The following is a 23973-nucleotide window of genomic DNA, read 5'->3' on the forward strand; positions in this document are numbered from 1 at the left end:
CTTAATACCCACCTAAACTTATTTATCTATTTACAATATTATTTTAAGTACTACCAACTGACTACTATGAAGTCGATGCCGTAATTTTTAGTGAGCTCCTTTTTATTTTTTGAAGTCGGATAATTTTTTTTTTGTTAAAAGTATTTTATTTTTTTCTTTTTAGCGTTAGATATTTATTTGATAAATTAGGCAGTAATTTTATTTAATATTACAATGGGTAGGCCAAGGAAAGGTGTAGCCTCTATGAGGAAAAATACATTACACCATAGAAGCAGTTGCCTACAATATTTCTATGAGGTCTTATATGCTATAGTTACTGCTTAAAAAGCAAACCGAATGGCTTTTGCACTGAACGATTTCCGATCTTCCGTCACATCACCTCAGAAATAATATTATATACAAATATCTGATTATTTTAGATAAAAAATATGTGCCAACTTTGTGCGTGTCTTTGAAATTTGAGCGTTTTCATCGATTTCCCCATTTCCCCTCAACAGATTCTGACTTGATCCGGCCAGTTCAGTCGGATACCTCCTCCTTTTCCGAAGTCGTAACGAGTGAAATTCGTGGTTTAAGTAGGTTTGAGGAGCTTGTGATGCAGAATGCCTTTCCAATCATACCAAGCACTTATACCCAATCGTCCATAATCAGTAATTTCAAAATTGAATACCCAGTGGTATTTAAATGAACTGTTTTACGATCGATGTTTACTTCCTTAAAGATGTCGTAAGATGATAAATGTTGGTTATTAACTGTCCTTTTTTGTAACTTATATTTAAGAAATTGGTTTATTATATTTAATACTAGTTCATAGGTCTCTTTCATAAAATATAATAAAGGCAGTATTGACTGAAGCTTTAAGTGTTATGGACAGTATAATTCTGGAGCTTTCAATATTTGTCAAAATGTGAAAAATGTATTTTCAAATACAAATATATAAAATAAATCTGAAAAATACATGAGTTAGTATTTGAAAAAGAATATATATAAGACTTATTTCATGAGTGGACCTGAAAAATGGTTGAATATTGCTGTTGATAATTAATTTCCACACTATTAAAAAATACAATTGAATTTTGTTATTCTTAAACTCAATATGTATAAAAGAATAAAGAAGATTTATCGTATTCTATGTAGCGTCCATTTGTATAATTGCGGTAACAGCCTAAAATTATACAAGAAAGAGAAAAAATATGTTAAATAAATTATACATACATGACTAGAATCGACCTAAATATCTCTATATATCGCCATTCGTTAGTTTTGGTTATTTTGGTTGCAAATTTTGTTTCTACAATAACACTATATTAATCGTTATTATGAAACCGCTTTAAGAAATTCCTTATTTCAGTTTAATGATACAGTTGATCTTTGCAACGTGTAAATCATTTAAAATCCAATTAGATATATTTTTGTAATGATACAAAGCTTGAGCTGAAAACGGAGTTCTTTTATATACTTATTTATTTATTGAAATAATGTAAAAAACAGCTGTTTTCTCTTATACTAGGAAAACGCATAAAAACAGTGTAATAACTACTAAGTAAAAACCTATAAACTTTTCCTTTTTTGTATTAAATATCTATATCAAGAGAAATTCAATTTATTTACACATATTATTACATTTGAAACATGTGATTGAATTTTTTATAAATTGTATTTGATTTCAGTCTTACACTGTGTAAGATTGGATATATCTTGGATACAGTAACATTACATTTATAGATTTATTTCGTATAGATTTAATACCCAACTGTGTCCAAAGATGACATGTATTTTGTATTTTATTAATATTTTTTTTAATACAAAAAACAATAAAAATATCTTAAAATTTAATATAGAGATACAGCAGTTTTGGATGGTTTTTCTTCTAGCTTCAATTGCAGGGTGTGCTTTTATAGCTACTCAGAAGATATTTTAACATATAAAAACACCACGGACTAGCTGGTCAATAAACATGTTCTACTTTATATAGATTTATAGATTCGTATCATGAAAATTATAACTACTTTCACAACTATATTACTAAGACGTAAATAAAATAATGCTACAAGTCAAAAGAATATATTAGTCACTTATCGGTGATGAAAATATCCCAAATATAATTTAAAGGTAAATTTAGATAAAAATAAACAATGAAACATCAGATACGGTCGTTTTTTCTTTGGTCATTTTGTCTCCGTTTTTATTATTCATTACAAAACAGCCTTTTCAGTAAGGGACTTGATTCTCATTTAGGTTTATGAGGACAACGAACTGCTTTAATTAAGTAAACAGTTTGGAAATTTCATCATAGGATGTAATTAATTTTGATGCATATTAGAAATGATTTGTTCATGTAATAATCTGATTTTCACTTTATTGTATATGTATGCATATTAATGCATAACAGTGTTGAATAGCCTGTACTAAATGGTACGAATAATTTTGGGGGACCATATATCCTAAACTTCATTACTTCTGTATCTGAACCTGGAAACTCAGACCTCAAAAAATAAGGTATTTTTAAATATATAAAACTAATGAAGCACTGTCTAAGAATAGATACCCCATATACAAAGAACAGTGTTCCAAGCAACTAGAAAGCATTTTCACAGTTATCCAACAAACAACAAACTTATATTTATAAAAGTTGAAAGCAATAAAAGCAACAAATGACAAATCTCTTTTTAGGTTTATGCACCATGAAGGAATTATACAGATTCTATAGATGCCAAAATAAAATAAATTCCAAAATAGACTGACAAAAAATGGTCAAAACGATTCTACTCATAAAGAAAGAAGTATCTTTGTTATGGCATCTATCATATTATTGATTTACAGTGAGATATTGTTTCTAGCATACATATAGGACAATATTTTCATTTAAAATTTATATATATGTACAACAAACTTATTTATCGAAGACTTAGAATGAAAGCAATAGAAGCAACAAATAACAAATCTTTTTTTTAGATTTGTGTCTTATAAAGGTACTACACAGATTCTTTAAATGCCAAAATAAAATAAAAAACATACAAAATAACATACATAAAGGACAATAAAGTATAATACTTTAGAATATCTTAAAATTTTCATGCAGTATTGTATCCTAATGGGGAAATGTTTTTATATAATTTCCATTTCCATTTCTAAATTATAACAAGAATGGGATATTCTAGTCTTTTGCGAGGTTTATTTAAAAATAATTTGCGCAAAAATACATCCATTAAAAATACCCCCTTGATAAGTGATATCAGGACTTAAACACTATGCCGACATATTCTAAGAAGACGTCTCGTCTTCTCCTATTCAGCTTTCCCATAAACATACTCAAAACTAAACTAAACTGATTTATTATGTTAAAATCTAATAGAAACACCTGTGTATACATATATGTTCTACCTTTATTCATCTAAAACAAATGCGTTTTTTCTATAACGTGAAATGCCCGAACAATTCAAATCCATTCACCACCAATCACCAAGCTTGTATTAACATAATCCAGCGCAAAGCAACGGAAAATCAAGGCCTTCTTGTCACCGCCGTGCATTCTCGCACTATTATTGTCCACAAAGACATAACAACGAGATCAGTTCTAATTATTTCTAGTGAATAATCGACACAGGCAACTGTTTCTTTTTTAATGGCACGCAATTATATATCTATTAGATCATGTAATAAATGAAATTCTCCATTAATTGATATTTTTTTATATAGGTGCTATAAACAAGAACCTTTGTGCGTAAAAGCTCCATCGAATTCGAATCGAAAAAAAAAACGAGAAGGAAAATCGTTCTAACCTTGGGTTTACTAGAAAATGTGTTAATAAAAAAGCCTACAGATGTGTGTGAGATGAATAATGTTCGACTGCATAGAAACTACTTTATTATAAATAAATGTTGTTAGTTCTTTTTCAAATATAGAATGTCTTTTTAAGAGCCATAAGATTTGCTCTATCATTTAACAGATGGAGACAGAAATTTGAGTTAAATGAACAATGGACTACAATAGAATCAGTTTATTCTATTTTTACTTCAATATTTCTTCAATATTCCATGATGATTCAGTTGGGTTTAAACTTTAATTCCATTTCTTCATACTTTTTCGACCTTCCAACAGATGGCTCACGTTTCTATGGTACATTCGTTGTTTGTTTATTTTGAGCGCCGTTTTCAGGATAGCTAACGTAAGGAATAGTGCGATTAAATTATTAGTTCATTGGTATATATGTTAATATTCTATATAGAAAACCATTATGTAGTGTACAATTAAAAGGTTTTGAATTTACATTATTTAAACATATTTGAGAAAAATATGTAATATTATCGACGTGGTAATATCGCGGGAAAATAAAAGAGATAGTTCAAAGACCTAACATACAAATAGTATGGTGTGCTGTATACTTTTGGTTAAACCGAATTTTAACAGCGAAATATTCAAAGTTTGCTTTCAGTATAATATAAAATATTAAAAAGTCTTAGAACTTAGATAGAGTTCTAATAGATTATATTAATGGCACTAAACAAATATGGAAAATGGAAAAGACTGAAGGAGTAAATTTGATTTGGTCCAAAGTTCTTTTTTTTCCAAATTTATTTTTACAGATTATATTTATTTCATTCATTGAATATTATTCAATACATTTATTTCAGAGATTAAATTGTTTTTAATTCAAATTTTATTGGTCAATTAAACGTGACGTCAGGACTGTTACGTGACGCACCTGCGTGGCAAATTGTATTAAAGAACCAATCAAATGTCTTCACAGCGAACTGTTTTTTACAGGTGCCTATAGTGCAGATTTAAATTGGCCAAAAAGTTACTTGAATGGACGATACAGCGCGCTCTATATGTTGGGCAAAGCAAAACATTTCGCCAGAGACCTCTATGGAGTTTTCTCTCTATTACTCTATGCCATAAGCTTTCTATGCCATACCCGACAGCTTCCCGACGGGTCTTCCCGACCAGGTATCCATAACAGGATTCTCCTACCCGGTTCCAGGCAAAAAAAAACCCGACAGCTTATGTCACTTAACCAGAATTGTCACGTGCTCCTTAGATTATTAATATGTCTTATCTACAGATAACTTTAAATTAAGGAAGTAAAATATTAGTTTCCAACAACTGACGCTTTTCGGGCTTCAAATACATATTTCTGATATAAAATCGCTCATATTCGAAAATGTTATCGTAGACAGATGTTTAATCTCACAATATGTCATTGTAAATCATTACTTGGTGGCGTCTACATTTGTAAGAAATTAATTAATAGAATATAATTTTTTTTATTATTTAATTAATACATTGTTACTAGTCGTTTCCGTCTAACCTACAATTTGACTTTATGATAACTTAAAATGATAACTAAAATCTAGGTATATAACTGGAGGACCCATCGGCCCTAACTCAGTCTCTGGTGAAATAATGTTTATAAATATCACTACACAAGATCAGATGGTTTGATACTTTTGAGTCAGTGTCCTGTTCTGGTGGTATCCAAAAGTTGCAATTCAATATTCGTATGAGAATGGAGTCTTTTCTCATGCCCCCTTGCAATTCTCTTGATTTCTTGACTGACCGTGGGTATCTGAAGATCTCGATGTAGGTAATCAGTCCTATAGTATTTGGGTGCACCCACAATACCTCTCAGGACTTTGTTCTGAAAAATTTGTATTTAATTTATGTTACTCTTTGCGGAATAGCCCCATAATTAAACTCCGTATGTCCATATAGGTTTCAGTATTTCCTTATATAGTAGCAATTTATTATGTACTGGTAATTGTGATTTTCTTCCAATTAGCCTGTACATTTTCCTATATTTCAATTCCAGTTCTTCTCTTTTCTTCTTTATATGTTCCTTTCAGCGAAGTTTTGCATCAAAATTCATTCCGAGATATTTAGCGTTGTTGCTATATGGAATGATAGTGTTATATAATATTATTGGTGTTTGTACAGTCTGTCTATAGATGAACTGTACATGTACAGATTTATTTTCATTAATACTTATTTTCCAAGCTTGTGTCCAATTATTTATTTTGTCACTTGCCTATTGTAATTTTCGTGAGGCTTCTTCACTATTGTCTTCCATAGCTATAATCGCAGTATCATCAGCAAATGTAGCCATCGTGATATTTTCCATTTGTGGAATATAAATTGATGCTGTTTTATAGCACGAAAGGTGCTACTGATACATGAAAAACATCCGATCTAACCGACTAAATTATCGGCCAATATCTTGATGATATCTAGAATACAAATTAGCGCTATTATGAATCACAATAGATTGGACTTTAAACCCAAAACATATTTAAATGCAAAGCCGTGAAAAAATATAGACTCACTTTCAAATTTTACAATAAGTTTACACAAAATAGTAGTACATTTCTTAATTTTGTTTCTTTAAATTAAATTCACCAAAAGAGAGATGTCTTCTTACGTAATAATATTTTTAAACGACTTTATTTTAAATATAAATTAAAAATCAAAATTGTAGAATATGTCTATTTAGGATAATTTTGCAGTTTCAAAACACAAACAACTTTTTACAGCTTTTTCATATTTTACGAAATATTCTTCATCATCATCAACATTATTCGTATCTAATATATAAACATTGACATAAGTTATACGAATAAAATATGCAGAATCACTTTATGTTAGCACTGACAATATACAAATTTAAATTTAGTACGCAAATCGGCTTAAATCATATTAGAGATACTTGTAAGCAAATGCAATGTGTTTATTTTTTTTGTTTAATGTAGCAATTTGGTCAATGGTTTATTTTTTCGATATTTTAAAACTATACCACACAACCCGCTGTTTCTTAATATCTTAACGCTTTCTGATTCTTTTCCTGTTGATATTTCGACTAGATCTAAGGTCAATATTTTCACGAAATATGACCTCATGCCTTGATTTTTATAAAAAAAAACGGTTGTATATGATCAATTCTTTTATTTATATAGTTATATTGCTACAAGCACACCTTTCGAGTTCTTTTTATTGTTGGTCTGGCGTAGGTTTAAAAATAGAAGACTTATCTATAAATTATTCTAAATCAGAATGAAGTTTTGATAAGGTAAATTCTATTAATAGAATTTGTAATCTTGCAATTATCTAAAATGGTAATTTTGAGTCGATATTTCGAGTAGAGTCGAACAAATTATGCTACGAAAGAGTGATTTATTTTCACGTACCCTAATAATTTGCAATGCAAAAATCGTGCAATAAAATATAACAATATTTTAGACAAATAGTAAATCTTTTGATTTTTTAATGGGAAAAATACACTTGAAGCCAAACAGTTATTTGGTAAGCGTTAGAGAGACTCTGCATTGACAACAGTGTGGTAGAAAATCGAAATAAAATGCTAATTGCTGCTAGTTGTTTATAAAAAGTTTATAAAAAATTAGTTTTCCATGAATGGACCGGATAGTTATTGACTATTACATGATTCGCCAAATTTATATGACCTGATATCTAAGATTCAAAGCACATATATCTGAGTTCATAGTGGAAGAAATGTCCTGTTCTTTATGAAATAAATTATTACTAATCTTCTGTGTCTTAATCTCACCGGTCTTAGTAATCAGACATCTTTTCATCCCCATTCTCAAGCATATGCAGGGTTTATAGTATCAGAAGGAGGACAGAAGCCGCAACGAATTGAAGCATCGATAAATCTACTTTTATGTTAGCACTTGCTGCTCATCACAAACCCATATAACATCTTATCTTTAAAAGATTATATTAACATATATGAATAAATTAGATTTCTCAGACGTAGTTTTAATATTTAAATGCCAAACAAATGAAAAATGTTCCTTGGATTGGATAAAACATTATTGATACTTCAGTTAGTAAGAAAAAATACACATTTCTAAGAACTTTCAACCGACCAATCCTACATGGCACCGATTTCAAAACAACAAAACCTATTACACAGACCATAAACTTAAATCAATGTAACAAATTGTTTCCATTCTCCTTTGTTGTACAGGGGCACTTACATAAACTAGCCTAAGTTATTACCTATAATTTTTTTTGATGTAAATACTCAGTATATTTTAAATTTTAAACTTCATGAGAACTATCTAAAAACTATGCCCATATATTATACCCTTCAGAGAGTATTCTAGCCATTTTTTCATGTTTACAAAGCTAAACCTTTCAAGAATATACCCCCAAGCTGTTTTAGTGACGCGACAACTAAAAACGAAATCTTAAACGTGTTTTATCAAAATTACTCGGGACAGTTGACATGATATCCCAATTTCCACTCATCAAATTTGTTTAAAAATTGGTGTAAACCTTCATTATACATTGTTCCATCATATGTCACAGAAGCTCTTTAATATCAGTTACTGAAGAAAATCCGATTGAAAGAGTTACGGATAAAAGTTAACCAAGGATAAATAAATTAAAAAGGTGAAGGGAAAATAAAAGTGGAGAAAACTCTATAAGAGAAAGAAACTTTCAATCCTAATATCTAACAAAGGAAAAACTACTTATATAGTGCGCTTAAAAGGTTACGATGAAGATTTAATACAATTCTTCAGCTACCAAGAATGGGCCCATATTTTTTTCTAACAAAAATTTGACACATTAGGAAAAATTCAACTCATTCATTCAATAATTCATTAACATACTCTCCTTCAACAGTGACAGATTGAATTAAACGCTCTTTTTAATTTTTCATACTATTTTCGTAGAGTAATTCGTCTGTACTTTTGAAATTGGCCTTCAACTAAGGCACACAAGCTAAATATCTTTCCCTGGAGCATTCCCTCGAGGCCTGCAAGCCAGGCCTGCAGCCACTAGTCACAGGAGGCCCGATCTCGACTGTACGGTTTGATTACGCCTACTTCAGCGCACTAAGTTAGATTTCTGATTGTATTTATACACTATTTTGATTTCATAACTCTTCAACATATTTTGAAATAGTTTTATTTTAATTTTATTAAAAATATTTGGAGATATAGGATTTCCTTCAACTAAAATGCTAGTATGCTATGTTACTTTTAATATCACTTTTTTATTACATTTTATTTATTCTTAAATCATATGACAAGCAATCTTAATATTGTCCCTAATAATTTGACCACTCACTATAAAATAGATAAACCATATTGTAAACATAACCGTATGTTCGCGACCATTTCCTAGAACGTACCACGCGTTAAGTAATCCAATTATTCGCGAAAAAGAAGCACAATTCGTAACAGCACACTATCCAACTGACCCAAAAGACAATGGCCGATTACGCAACGTTTCCTTCCAATACTCCATCATCATCTCTAATTGGTGTTACGTCATTGGAAAGCTCGATATATCTTCACTTTCGCTGCGGTGGACGATGCGGTCTTCGTCGGTGACCACGGCCGCCAGATATGCATTGCTAGCGGCGGGGACTTTGAACTGACTGCTACGATTTACGCATAGTCATCCGGTGGTCGTTGTTTCCTGCTCGTTTTGGAGGAGTTGAAAAAATGGGTTCTAGTACAAGATGAATAAAAAGAAAGCTTATACTTAATATATTGATTAAAGTAAAATAGAACAATTACTTCAAAACACGAACTGTAAATTCCCGATATATTAAAAGACTCTGAAGACTACCGTTAGCTTTCAAATTATTATAGCGAGCATAACGTCTAACATCTACACAGAATGTTCTGAATTTACTGTAACGTCGAATTTCATCGTCAGAAAAATAAGCAGTAATAATTTCTGGCATCTACATCATAGCAACGAATTTTACATATGTATATTCCATCTACAAACAAATTGCATTACCCAGCAGTGGCAATTGATTCCAGAATAATTCTATATGCGAACATAGCAACATTCTTGGGCATTGCACTGGATACCAAACTCTAGCTGAAAGAGCATGGTAAAAAGAAATGAGTAGACCCTTAGGGCAATTCAAATTAACTGTCCAAAACAAACTGCTATTATATAAACACATTTTGAAGCTAATGGGACCCTACACTGTGAAATTATGACGTTCCGCAGAGAATTTCAATATCAATATGATCCAGACTTATCGAAATAAAGTTCCCCAGAACATTTTCAATGCTCTATGATATATTACAAAAGTAGACAAAACCCCTGATACCTATTGCCAGCGAAATCTAACAGTGTGTGAAAAAAACACCAAAATGAGATTGTTCAAACATAAAAACGTTGAAGCAGTACAGCGTCTCGCCAACAGATCTTACCTGGAAGTTGCAGAGGCAAAAATCCTTTGAACCAGTATTTCTGAGCTACGTGTGTTTCCATCAAATGCTAATTAAGTTTGGGAAACAATAAAAGAAAATTACTAGATAGTGAATAACTAGTTCTAATAAGAATGGCATGTGACTTTTAAATAAACTTAAAAAGATACTAACAAATATATGAAGAAACTTATTTTAAGTGAATTAAGTAGATTCTGATGCTTCTACTTCGGACTTGTGACACTCCAAGTACTTCAGCTTTACGCAATTACGGGCTTATTATGATAAAAATGCTGCTAATCCAAAAAATGTTGGTAAACGTTGAAAAGCGGTCAATTATCAGATTTCAATTAAATCAAACCTCTGACTGGCATCCTGATATTATTAATACGTATGTCTGAGCAACAATAGTCATGTGAAGATAACAAGAGCGTTCTTCGAACTTAGTAATCTGATGATAGCAGCAGAAAGCAAAAATAGGTCACTAGTGATGACAATATCGTGAATAAAACATTTTTTTAAATTTAATTAATACATTGTTACTAGTCGATTCCATCTAACCTACAATTTGTTTTTATGATAACTTAAATCTAGATATATATAACTAGGAGGACCCATCGGCCCTAACTCAGTCTCTGTTGAAATAATGTTTTTACATGTCACTGCTGAATTTTTTAATATATGCACTACACACAACACTACACAAGATCAGATGATTTGATTCTTTTGAGTCTGTGTCCTGTTCTGGTGGTATCCAAAAGTTGCAATATTTCAATATTTGTATGAGAACGGAATCTTTCCTCATGCCCCTTGCAATTCTCTTGATTTCTTGACTGATAGTGGGTATGTGAAGGTCTCGATGTAGATAATCAGTCCTATAGTATTTGGGTGCACTCACGATACCTCTCAGGACTTTGTTCTGAAACATATGTATTTTATTTATGTTACTCTTTGCAGAACATTCCCATAATTGAACTCCGTATGTCCATATAGGTTTCAGTATTTGCTTATATAATAGCAATTTATTATGTACTGATAATTGTGATTTTCTTCCAATTAGCCAGTACATTTTCCTATATTTCAATTGCAGTTCTTTTCTCCAGCGAAGTTTTGCATGGAGATTCATTCCGAGATATTTAGCGTTGATGCTATATGGAATGATAGTGTTATTTAATGTTGTTGGTGCTTGTACGGTCTATTTATAGGTGAACTGCACATGTACAGATTTACTTTCATTAATTCTTATTTTCCAAGCTTGTGTCCAATTATTTATATTGTCACTTGCCTGTTGTAATTTTCGTGAGGCTTCTTCACTATTGTCTCCGACAGCTATAATCGCTGTATCATCAGTAAATGTAGCCATCGTAATACTTTCCAATTGTGGTATATAAATTGATGCTGTTTTACACCAAGTGTAGAGTAGATAAAGCATTGGTTCCAGTACACTTCCTTGTGGTACACCTGCTTTAGCTTCTTTTATTGTAGAGTAAGCTTCTTCTTGTTTAACTCTGAACATTCTGGTTGTAATGTATGATTTTAATAGTTCGGTGTGTTGTTTTGGTAGCATTTTCTGTAGTTTATGATCAAGGCCTTGAGTGAGTGCTTGTTAATAAACCCAAACTGGTGTGTTGGTATTAGGTTTTTTCTCTCTATGATGCGAATAAAACATAAACAACTTTATTTCACAATAAATACTCAATATTTACATGGTTTATAAGCGATAATTTATCCTTCTCTATAACAAAACAATAAAACTTGTACGGAACTAATATGCTCATTCTTTTACTATGAATTCGTGACCATTATAGGAAGCTATTATAGTAATGGGAAACCGCTTCATAAGTATTATTACCGCAACTAAAAAGGTTACAAATCAAATGCCACCGAACGACTATTGAGAATATGGACATAAGAACATTTTTAGTACAGAATTTAATATAAATGTGGACCTTAACACCACTCACAGAAAGGAACCGTATATAAAAACTATCGTGAGAATCAATTAATTAGACTACTAATTGTTTTCAAGATATTAACTTATTAGCCACATCTAACTCACCGTAAATTTTGGCCCATCTTGTACCTCAAAATTGTTTTTCACCAAACTAAAAGTCATGGCAGCATTTAATACCGTTCAGGTACAATATGTAACTATTAATTTGTTATAAATTAATAAGGAATATGGCGTTATATGCAGTAAACTAATATTGACATTATAATTTTTAATCTGCGAGATTAGAAATATATATAACTATGCGCATTTATGCAAGGCAATTATTAAACTGCATAAATATAGATATATTTTAATTAACGCCAATAACCAATTGAAAAGATTATTGCTGGTCGCAGTAGGCGTGTCTGTATTTCAACTACATTCAGTAATTATACGCATAGTATGTCGTTGAAGTTGACAAATGGTAAAAGGAAACCAGCCACAGTAATTCTTTAAGATTAAAACTGAATAAAGCGATTATTAGTCAGAATTATATTTTAAAATAAGAAACGCTATTTTATCTATTGAGATAATATTAATATGGAAACTTATGGTAAACCACAATATCAAACGACAGATTCCCTATTGTTTCTAGTATTAGAGATACCTTAAAAGAAGTACGTCAAGAAACATTGGTAATATAAAGAGGGTCATATTTAAAGTATTATGTATTGAAGGAAGTATAAAGGAACTTCTATAAAATAACATTTATCTTCGAAAAAAGTAATAGCCAGGGAGTTGTAAACAATAAAACGAAATTCAGAAATATTTCAATATCGAAAAGGTTGTTATCGGAGGTAAATACAACATTTTCCGGGTGATATCTCTCAATATAAGAAACATAGACAGATAAATCGTCAAGAAACTTATAAGTATAAGTCAATATGAACCAGAATAAAATTAGAAACTGTTTATCATACAATTGCAAGTTAGAAAGTAACCAAAGATGTATAATATTTTCACTCAACGGAGATCAATAATATTGGTAACAATTTGTTTACTGTAAATTATCATGTATAATTACTAGACTAGTAAGCGTTGCTAAAATGAGCATATAAATTGAGTTTGGTGTAAGGTGTCTTGTTTTTAACCTTTACGAAAATATAGTTAATGAAATTCTCTATGGTATTAACATGTTCCAGGGTACGACACAATAAGTGAGCAAGTAGTTAAACCGTGATGGTTACTAAACCAGATAAATTACCCAACGATAGAACATCATTTTGGACTAATATAACTGTCAGAAATCGAATCCAAATTGTCCAAGAAGTTGTTCCTAAAACGCCTCAAACTAATTATTGAAGAAAAGCAAGTAATTCAGGTTCAATTTAGAAATAAGCACTGAGAACAAGAATCTAGAACAAATCTTTTGAACAAGAATGTTCAGCTATATTTCTACATGTGGCCCAAATCTTCAATCAGCAATCTTCATGCTGGAAACAGGAAGGGTTTTATTCCCGCCGCAAAGTTAGTGTTTTCCTCCAAATCTGAGGGTAACTACCATGGAGAAATGAACCACATTTGCTGTGGTTTTAAAATCAGCTCTTAAACAATTCTGCAATTCAACAATTACTTGCAATACGTAAATTAAGTTCTGAAGAAAACATGTTAAAGACTGAACTATTTCAAACTGTTACCAGGTAAATACAATAACACCTTCGGCTTGGATGAATTTGATCAGACACACTGAAGAAGAAATTGACAAATAGTGGAATCGTGAACAAGTGTTAGATATATTGGAAATTGACACTTACAGCTTAGTTATTTACTTGAATAGCGAATCCGAACGTGACAGTATTTAATGAAACTTTCCCGATGTAGGATTATGATATAATGCTGACAATTACCGAAACACGGTAATGGGAGTGGGAAGAAATAAAGGTTAATATATCATTAATATAGGATAACTACGTGCATAGTAATTTTTCAGAATATACATAAGTATTTGGTTAGCATTTATGTAGAGAAGAGAATAGTATGTAGAGAAGTACTAACTCTTTTGCAGATATGGAAAATGCATTAGGGAGAAGCAGTGATAAAATCTAATTTTATGAAGAAAAATGTGCACAGATAGTAACAGAAGGAACTAAAGAAATACAATGATATTAGAATGACTTGACAAAAAAACACTGAACTAAACGTAAAATTTAAATATGCTCCCTTATGAACGTGCAATACATTAATAGGATATAAAATTATTAATTAGGTCGATTAGGTCTCCAGGGGATATCATTACATAAAAAACCGACCTAGAACTCTACCTCTTAGGTGGTGTGGAAAGGAGTTGAATGCAAATATAATAAAGCACAATCCTAACCTACAAATTATTATAACTGTGTAGTTAATTGTAGTTTAAGTCCTTCGATAATATATGCATTAGATATACTATAATATTAAAAGAAATTATATTTGATAACAGTATTTTTGTTTCATTATTTTATTTAATTACAATTTTGTTATATGTCAAAGCCAAAACAGAGCAATAATTAATATAGTTTTTTTCAATCAAATGTCGACACGATTTGCACACAATGACAATAATATTTAATAGTGATAATGAAACCAATTACTCATGTTACTATAATAACCGCACTCGACGTTACAAATCGCTGATTCCCCTAATGAACAAAATAAAAAAATATAAACAATCACACCATCCTATTGTAAACAATGCGAACGTCCTCAAATTCGTATGTGTGTCAGAGATGAAGCCGCGTTCAGACACTTACCGCCATATCCGAGTTATTATCGAAAGAAACAGTGTATTGTCAAGGCAAACGAAACAGTTTTTCAACGGACCTCAAACCGTGAAGCTTTCCTTAACCTTAAGAGATTTGTAACAAAGTTATTTGGTTGGAATTCTTGCCTCACGTTGTGTCACACTGCAATTAGCAAACGAAACGATGATGTCATTCATTAAACCGTAGATTATTTCGTTTAATTGCCAATAATTGACATTACTTTATTTATATTTTGGTTTTTATGATATAAGGCTTGATCAGAAAATGATTTTGTGTTATTTAATATCAATATTATGTCTGAAGGTGAGGAAGCTTCAGTGAAACGACTCCTATTGGGTAAAAATTAATCACGTGTGTTGATTAAACATTGTTTTTTTAATGAAGAAACATACTTATGAAGCCAGTTGATACGTTAATACTGAATGTAAACGAATTAATACAAGATTTGATGACTCTGAACCGTCTGTTAGCTTAAAAGCGAGAGTTATTGTGGAAAACATTAAAAGGAATCTCAAAATTATTCTTTAAAATCATGGAGGTTGATTTGTAAGTTGTTTTTTAAGTGGACGTTCAAATTGAACCGAAAATACCAACGCATTGACAATACAGATCGTTATTTAGAACTACTCAGACGAAATAAAAAGAAATCGCCCTCTCAAAGTGATAAAAAATAAGTAAACTTATTATAAATATTTTTGGTAGTTATTAAACTAATATAAAACAAACTCACGTTTTCCTAAATGAAATATACATTGTTTTCGGCGCAAAAACATTTATACCTATAATAATTTTGTAATGAATCATCAATTTTCTCAGTTTCAATATTATCTTCTTTCATATACATCCCTCAAAAATAGTTTGTTAGTCCCGGGCCTGACACATAGATGGCGCTACTAGAATTAAATCCATATGTTTTTTAGTTAGCCCTAAGCCTCAAAAGGTGCATGTATAAATTTGATAACTGTCGGACCATTAGTTTGTGAATTATAGCATTTTGAGTAAAGCAACTTTAGTTATTGCGAAAAAAATTGATAAAAAGGAATTTCGCGTGTTGATAAAATATTGCTTTTTAAAAGGAAAAAATACAGTTGAAGCACAAACTTAGCTTGAAGCCGAGTTTGCGGACACTGCCCCAGAAAAATCAACCATCAAGGATTGGTTTGTTAAGTATTACATAGCGTTAATGGGACGTTTGAAGGACGAAGTCGGCGAAAAACGGCCGGATTTGAAGAAAAAGAAAGTGCTACTTCACCAAGACAATGCCCCGTGTCACAAGTCAGGGAAAACGATATCAAAAAATCCATGAATTGGGCTTCGAATTGCTTCCTCATCCACTGTATTCTCCAGATCTGACCCCCAGCGACTATTTCCTGTTCTCAGATCTCAAATAATGCTCGCTGGGAAGAAATTTTCGTCGAATGAAAAGGTGATCGCCGAAATTGGGGCGTATTTGTTATTACGTACGAATTATGTTGAATAAAAAAACTAATTTTGCCAAAAAACTGTGTTTTACTGTGGTAGGCCGAGGACTTTTCAATTGACCTGTTAATATGACTACATTTATAATTAACATGACTTCTTTTAAACCCATCACAAAATAAGACTAAAATACAAATAATAAAGCTATAAAACCGTAAATATAACAAACTAATTAACGTTCATTAGATATAATTATCGTAATTAAATAAAATAGCATGTAGCGTAGAATTTGGAATCTAGAACAGCGTTTTATTATAAGCGAAACTATATTATACATTTTCCATTCTATTAAAAGCATTCAATTGAATGTGGGAGTTTCTTATCATTGGCTTGGACCCAATTCTAACAACTATGAGCTAATAGCTGTTTTCGCTAATTATGCAACAAAAAATAGTAAAATATCATCATTATCAGTCGATTGCCACCACAAATGTAAAACAATAAATTCACATTATTCTTATAACATTTCGAATCAAGTGGGTAAAGAAAAGAAACTCTATTTCAACAAGAAAACGAGAGAACTTTTCGCACAGCTAAAAAACCCAAGCTCAACAAAATTATATCGATTAATCAAACGTATTTTTAATCTCGAACAGTCCTTTATCAGACGACAAGACTTATTAAACCACCCATAATATACCGCCACCCATACCAAAAGGATTAATGATACATTCTGTATTTTCAACAGCAACAATACAAAATAAGACCCCCCATAAACGATATCCAAAAATAAAAATAATATCGTTAACATGTCCTTTATAATTACGATCATTTAAATAGACTCGTGCCTCTTTTGTTTCCGGTTAGTAAGAACAAAACACGAAATAAAATATACGTTACGTTGTTATTGGAGGTAAATACAACATTTTCTGGGTGATATCTCTCAATATAAGAAACATAGACCGATAAATCGTCAAAAAACGTATATGTATAAGTCAATATGAACCAGAATAAAATTAGAAACTGTTTATCATACAATTGCAAGTTAGAAAGTAACCAAAGATGTATAATATTTTCACTCGACGGAGATCAATAATATTGGTAACAATTTGCTGACTGTAAATTATCATATATAGCTACTAGACTAGTAAGCGTTGCTAAAATGAGCATATAAATTGAGTTTGGTGTAAGGTGTCTTGTTTTTAACCTTTACGAAAATATAGTTAATGAAATTCTCTATGGTATTAACATGTTTAAATATATTTTTTAATGCAAAAATATCATAAAACGTTCTGTGTTGTTTAAATATACCATTTCAATAGTGTTCTTACGCAATCGGTTTGTTATTATATTCTGTCTGATAATAAAGATGTTGGTTTGGCAACGATTTAATTATCAGTTCATTTTCAAGCCTTTTCAGCCTTTCGAACCGTATACCAGCCAAATAATATTGCATCGATCTGAACAAAGGATAATCAGAAGGCGCTATGTCTGGTGAGTACGCTGGGCCCGGCAGAACAACTCTTGCAATGCGAGGCCGAGTGTTATTACGAAAGAGGATGACTTGTTCAATTGGCTTCAGTAAACGTCTAGAATCAGTTAATTCATCAGCTGTTAAGATATCTGGAAGTTACTTGAGAATGTGAGCTGGGTTTTAGTCCTTAAGGGTTGCACATGAAAACTACCATTTTTAAATTACCGAAATAAAGACCGACAATAGGAATATGGCGGAGCAGTATCACCGTTTATCAGTCTGTAAAAGTTTTCGATATGCTTGGACAGAAGGTTTCTACAAATCAAACGATAAAAGTAAAAAACATTACTTAACATTGAGTGGTTGTTACTTAGCGTTAAGTACAAAGAATAACTCTATAATACTAAAGGGGAAACTTATATTATATAGAGAAATGTTAAAACCATCGAATTTAACTGCTAAATTCGTTTGTTTGCATCTTAAGACGTTAAAATAAAACACGAAGAATAATTGCCAATGCGTCTTTCTGTATCTCAAGTATAATAAACCATCCAGTCCTTTGGTAATATTAATTCAGTAAAGATACAGTTAAATTAAGTTACTTAGTTAGTTAAAGACATATATAGATGAGTGGTACAACGCACTGAAAAGAGTTCGAAATGTGGTCAAAGATTTGTCCTTCTCTGGTTCGCTCTCCACATCTTCAATTGAAGTTAACTTCCGAAATCTAAAGTAAATAGTGGCTAGAAATCGTTATTTTAGCTTGACGCAGATATCTACCGACCTTTCTGTGTGAAACACACTCTGTGAAATTATTTGTACTATTTTAAGCGATTAAGTAGCATTAAAGAACGTCCAATTGTGGTAGAAAGCATGACGTATTAAAGTCGTCAAGACAAAATGTGGCAATCTAATATTACAACTGTATAAAATGACATGACAATGCAGAAATCAACATGTACTTGCATCAACTAAAAAAAGATTGTTGGAACCGCTAAGGGTATTAAAAAAAGCCATCAGTATTTGATGTGTGCTGGACCTTAGTTTTTTTAACAGATAATTTGACATATATATATATATATATATATATATATATATATATATATATATATATATATATATATATATTAGATCATGAGTAAGTTTGGCTAGAACATTATTACAAGAATTTGAATGTTCTGTGGCGAGATTTGATATTTGAATTAAACTGTTTATTTCTGCAGATTAATTGAAGATGAATTAAAATGTTTATTTCTGCAGATTAATTATTTAATTTATTATTTATTTAACAGTAAAATTAGGTTGTTTGCAGTCTTAAGACGTCAAAATAAAACACGAAGAATAATTGCCAATGCGTCTTCTATATCTTATATATCTAAAGTGTAACAAACCATCCAGTCCCTTGGTAATATTAATCCAGCAAAAAAAACTAAGATATATAAAGTTTTTTGACTAAGAGTTGTAGTGTTATAATACAAGACTGTAAGAAGTCTAGAGAAAAACCAGAAGATTAAGTGAAGACCAAGAAGCAATAATATACGTTTCAAACGAAGATATTGCTGAATAAAATTACAAAAAACAAACACATACGAGAAAGTGTGGCGCGACTTTTAAAGATATCGACTGACGATTTACGTCATCGCGCCAAAAACTGTCGAATGATCGATTATATCAACAGCAGACGATCGTTTTAGTGATTTAAATAAGATTTTATGTAGCACCTACCGTTCGTTCAGTCGAAAATCCAAAATTCGATCGGAAAATCAAAACTGCACCCGGTCAAAAAAGAACCAAACGCAAGGCGCACGTCACTGAACAAAGAGAACACTCGGTACGGGTTTCGTTTTCTTTGGCGCACTGGTCGCTTTCGACGATGCGGCTCTGCTCTCGTCCCGGTACTGTACGAAAGGCAAGACTGGCGCGGCGAACGTCTTCGGAGAGGTTAGTCGTTGCACTGATCCGTTCGGTCAGTCCATTTTTTCACTGACCGTTGGCCCGCCCCACCATATACACCCTTGAGACCGTTTTTCGGTACCAACCGGGGCCGTATGCTATGGCAATTACAGTCGGCCACCTCTTACATAAATGAGAAGAAAGTTCGTGTCGTACCGAGTACGATTCCTGCTGGAAAATATCCTGCAAGTCACCTATAGTCTATTCAAAATAACACACTGAACTCACGACATCCAGATTTATAATTTATTGCCTGGAAAACGATTCCTATATATATATATATATATATATATATATATATATATATATATATATATATATATATATATATATATCTTCGAAAAGGAACGAGATAATGTAAATAAAATTATAATGTACAGTAAAATTCGTTAGAGGTTAAGCATTTTTACAGCGAAATATTAAGTTCCTGCGGTTTTTATTCAACATAATTTTAGCCTGTTGCAGTTGCACTGAATATTAATATGGACAGGGGCAGTTAAATATCTCTAAAAACTGACCGAAGTCGTTACACGAAGCGGGTGAGGAATCAAGATTAGCTTGATGTTAGCTCTATCAGAGATTAAACATATGAAATATATTTAATTTATTAAACAATCGTTCGATTCGGTGTAAATTTCTTTATAATTCTTATAATTTTCATTAACATGTGATTATTTGAATGGAAATGATAACAAAGAGCTTGAAATTGGTAAAAAATCGCAAAATTTCATAATAATAACATAATTTTAGCGTGTTGCAGTTGCACTGAATATTAATATGGACAGGGGCAGTTAAATATCTTAAAAATTCACCGAAAAGAAACCGTCCTTACACGAAGCGGGTGAGGAATCAAGATTAGCTTGATGTTAGCTCTATCAGAGATCAAACATATGAAACATATTTAATAAACAATTCGTTCGATTCGGTGTAAATTTCTTTATAATTCCTGTAATTTTCATTAACCTGTGATTATTTGAATGGAAATGATAACAAAAAACTTGATATTGGTAAAAAATCGCAAAATTTCACGACTATATATATGGAAAAAGTGCTGATTTTTCTTACCACTCAGATAAAGTTAAAACTTTCGGAATATATTTATTAAAAAAAAACGAAAATCCACGTAAAATTATTTCGAAATTTATAGTTTTTAAGATATATGATACGTTCACTATCGAACCAAGAATTCTTGAATGTATCAGTGTTCATTACCACATTGTTTAACGATAAAATGTCTAAATTTAAGGAAGAATTTAGACAAAGAATCTTTAAGTAACCATTAAGACATATTATTTTCTTTGTAATTGCTATTAGAGGGTCAACAATCTACCCAGAGGACAATCAGTACTTATTATCTTTCCTGTTGTATAAGAAAGGATAAAGAACACTAAAGTAATTTCAGGATTTTATGGGTTAATCCGTACAGTAAATGCAAGACATCATATACCGACCAGCTAAGGTAAGGTGAACCACCTTTTGCAACTGAATATAGTAAACAGGCAAGAATATCTCGATCAAAGGGGATTCACAATGATGCAGGTTTGTATTGCAGTTTATTATCGGATAAATTGCCCGAGATATTTTTTCTTTCTGTTAATTGCCCATTAACGTTACAATTTTACAACTAATCTCAACTGGAAATCTATAAATATTCAACACAATGATATTTTTAAAAATGGACTGATGATGATGCACCAAACTTAAAAATGCAACGATAGCAAACGTGATGCAACAAAAAAAGAAAAAAAAACAAAATATTGAGAACTGACGGATCCAGTAGAAACAAGTACAGGACTTAAACGTACATATGAAGAATGTACTACCATCATTTGTCATCATATTTACATATTACTAACCATAGCAATGAACAATATTTCCATTTTTATACCAATTCAATCAACAATAACCACAAAATGCCCATTATTGAAATTAAATTCGAATTTCCTATAAAGAAATTTAAAAAACACTGAAGGAAAACATCGCTTTCATCGAAAACCAACAATTTATTGATATAATCGCGGACATATTGAAAACATAACGGTCCTGGCATGAAAATTGATCATCAACAGAAAAACAAACAGGGAATTTACTCAGACGAAACAAGTATAATTTTTTATTTAAATCTACTCTATAGACAGATTAGTACATCTTTTCTCACATCTTAAATATTGGTTTTATCGTATATATATATATATATATATATATATATATATATATATATATATATATATATATATATTAAAAGGAAAATATTGCAGTCGATTTTCCCTGATAATTTAACAAATTATGCTAAAAATATGATATATTTGGGTACCCAATTAGCACAAACACAACACAATAAGCATTTATCTTCAAGCTTACCTATACTGACCATTCGTAATTGTTGTAAAAGCTTGTCAAAAAAACAACCTCCTTTGTGATTCAGCAATATAGTAACCGAATGCTTCCCATGATTGATAGACAAATATTTTTGAGTTTTCTTGGTATTATTATTATCAAATTAGTGTGACGAACATCAAGATGCATCAAGATTCACTGGGTCTACTTAACTTTAGACTATTTAATGAGTCACAATTTTCTTCCAGCAAACATTCTTACTTTTGAGCAACTATGATGTTTTAAATAGGTTTTTGATGTCTCTCGGTTGCTTCATTTTATAAAAGATGGAATAAATCAGTTAGAATATTGTCCATTGGCTTAGCACAATTCTTCCTATAGTACTGACACATTATTTGATTTTAATAATTCTATTAAATATGAGGAATATTCTGTAGGTCTAGGACACCAACATTGAGGAGCATATTGGTTGAGTAGTGGACATTATGAGGATCATGGCCACTGTAGTGCAATAAAAATTGCTTCGTCATCAATCTACCCATAAAAATTGATGGTTTTGTCTTTGATTTTTACAGTCACATATTGCATATTCACTTCTCATTTAACTCACATGATTCATCGCCGATTTTCTGCGAATTAAAATATTAAATTTTGAAACTACGGCGTCGTTTTCATAAAAAAGATTACCACATATTATACAAGAATAACTTTTGGTGCTTCGTTTATATTGTCTAATATATGACGCCATTATAACCTTGTTTTTGTAACACTTTTAAGTTACCATGTTATGAAAAAACCTGATGATTCAGTGTAGATAATAATTTTTATAGTAAAATGAAAATAGTCTGGTAGGAGCACCTAAAAATGTTTATAATTTTTTTTCAAATATAATTAATTTTTGATTTATGAAGACTGAGTTTGAAATGGAAATATATAATTCTGGAATGTTAAAAATATTGCTAATATAATGAATAACATCAACATATCTATCGTCATAGAAATCTCTAGTCAAGGATAAGATAAAGAACAACTAACTTACTATCGAAGCTATTTTTGATCTTATTTTATTTTGATCACGGTACTATGTCCCATTAAATTCTTTATTGCAAATAAGGCTCTTGTTCTTATCTTTTTAACATGTGGAAACCGCAATTAAACAACAGAAATCCGTTATTAGATGGAAACAGTTGGTACATTTCATTCTGAATCATTGAAAATACACAATATCCTGTTTGTTATTAATTTAATAACTATTCTGCAGACTAATTGATAATATATTAGGAAATCATAAATAAATTCCGCAAATTCAAAACGAATAAATGCATAGATCTCGCTGACATATCAACGGAATAGTAGTAAAGTTACATGAATGGAGAAAAGTAGGTTAAAAATTACGTAAAATTCTATGATCGTGGAAATAATACTTTCTCCGCCGCTTCAGGCCATCTCCAAGTAATACCTCGTGATATGATAAAGATATGGTCTTTTTATCATATCAGTCTATAAAAATAATGTATATCTTTTTTATAAAAGTTCTTTAAATATTTAAGTATTGAGCTACTATAATATTAGTTATCTACTTAATATAACAGTTCTCCATTTAGTATTATTAAAGTATCATGTATTAAAGCTCATGAAACACTTTTAAAAACTTCTGGTGATGCCGCTCTGATATATCTCAATTGCCAGTTTTGATCTCAATAATTTAAAAATAGTGATTTTGATATGAATGACAAAGAACGAGCGGAAGAACCAAAAAAGTTCGAAGACAATGGCCCTTAGGTGAAAGTCTCTCTCAAATTCTTAACGAACTTTGAGACAGCTTACCACATAATGAACTAACTGTCTCCAAATGTT

General features: G+C 31.0%; 1 protein-coding gene across 2 annotated transcripts in view; it reads right to left on the bottom strand.

Annotated features, from left to right (window-relative positions):
- Window positions 1–23973, bottom strand: part of snu (ABC-type transporter snustorr) — a 100272-nt gene that overhangs the window by 42272 nt on the left and 34027 nt on the right. Inside the window, exon 1 of one of the 2 annotated variants that reach the window (XM_076409714.1) lies at window positions 19552–19782. The exons of the other annotated variant lie outside the window; for it this stretch is intronic. The gene's annotated coding sequence lies outside the window, so the exon portion shown is untranslated. Of the gene's footprint in view, window positions 1–19551; window positions 19783–23973 lie in introns of those variants that run through there. 2 annotated transcript variants of the gene reach the window in all.

The sequence above is a fragment of the Rhynchophorus ferrugineus genome, unplaced genomic scaffold (genome assembly GCF_030347505.1).
Source record: "Rhynchophorus ferrugineus isolate W39M unplaced genomic scaffold, kcgeb_rfMv2 rfM7, whole genome shotgun sequence".
NCBI lineage: Eukaryota > Metazoa > Arthropoda > Insecta > Coleoptera > Curculionidae > Rhynchophorus > Rhynchophorus ferrugineus.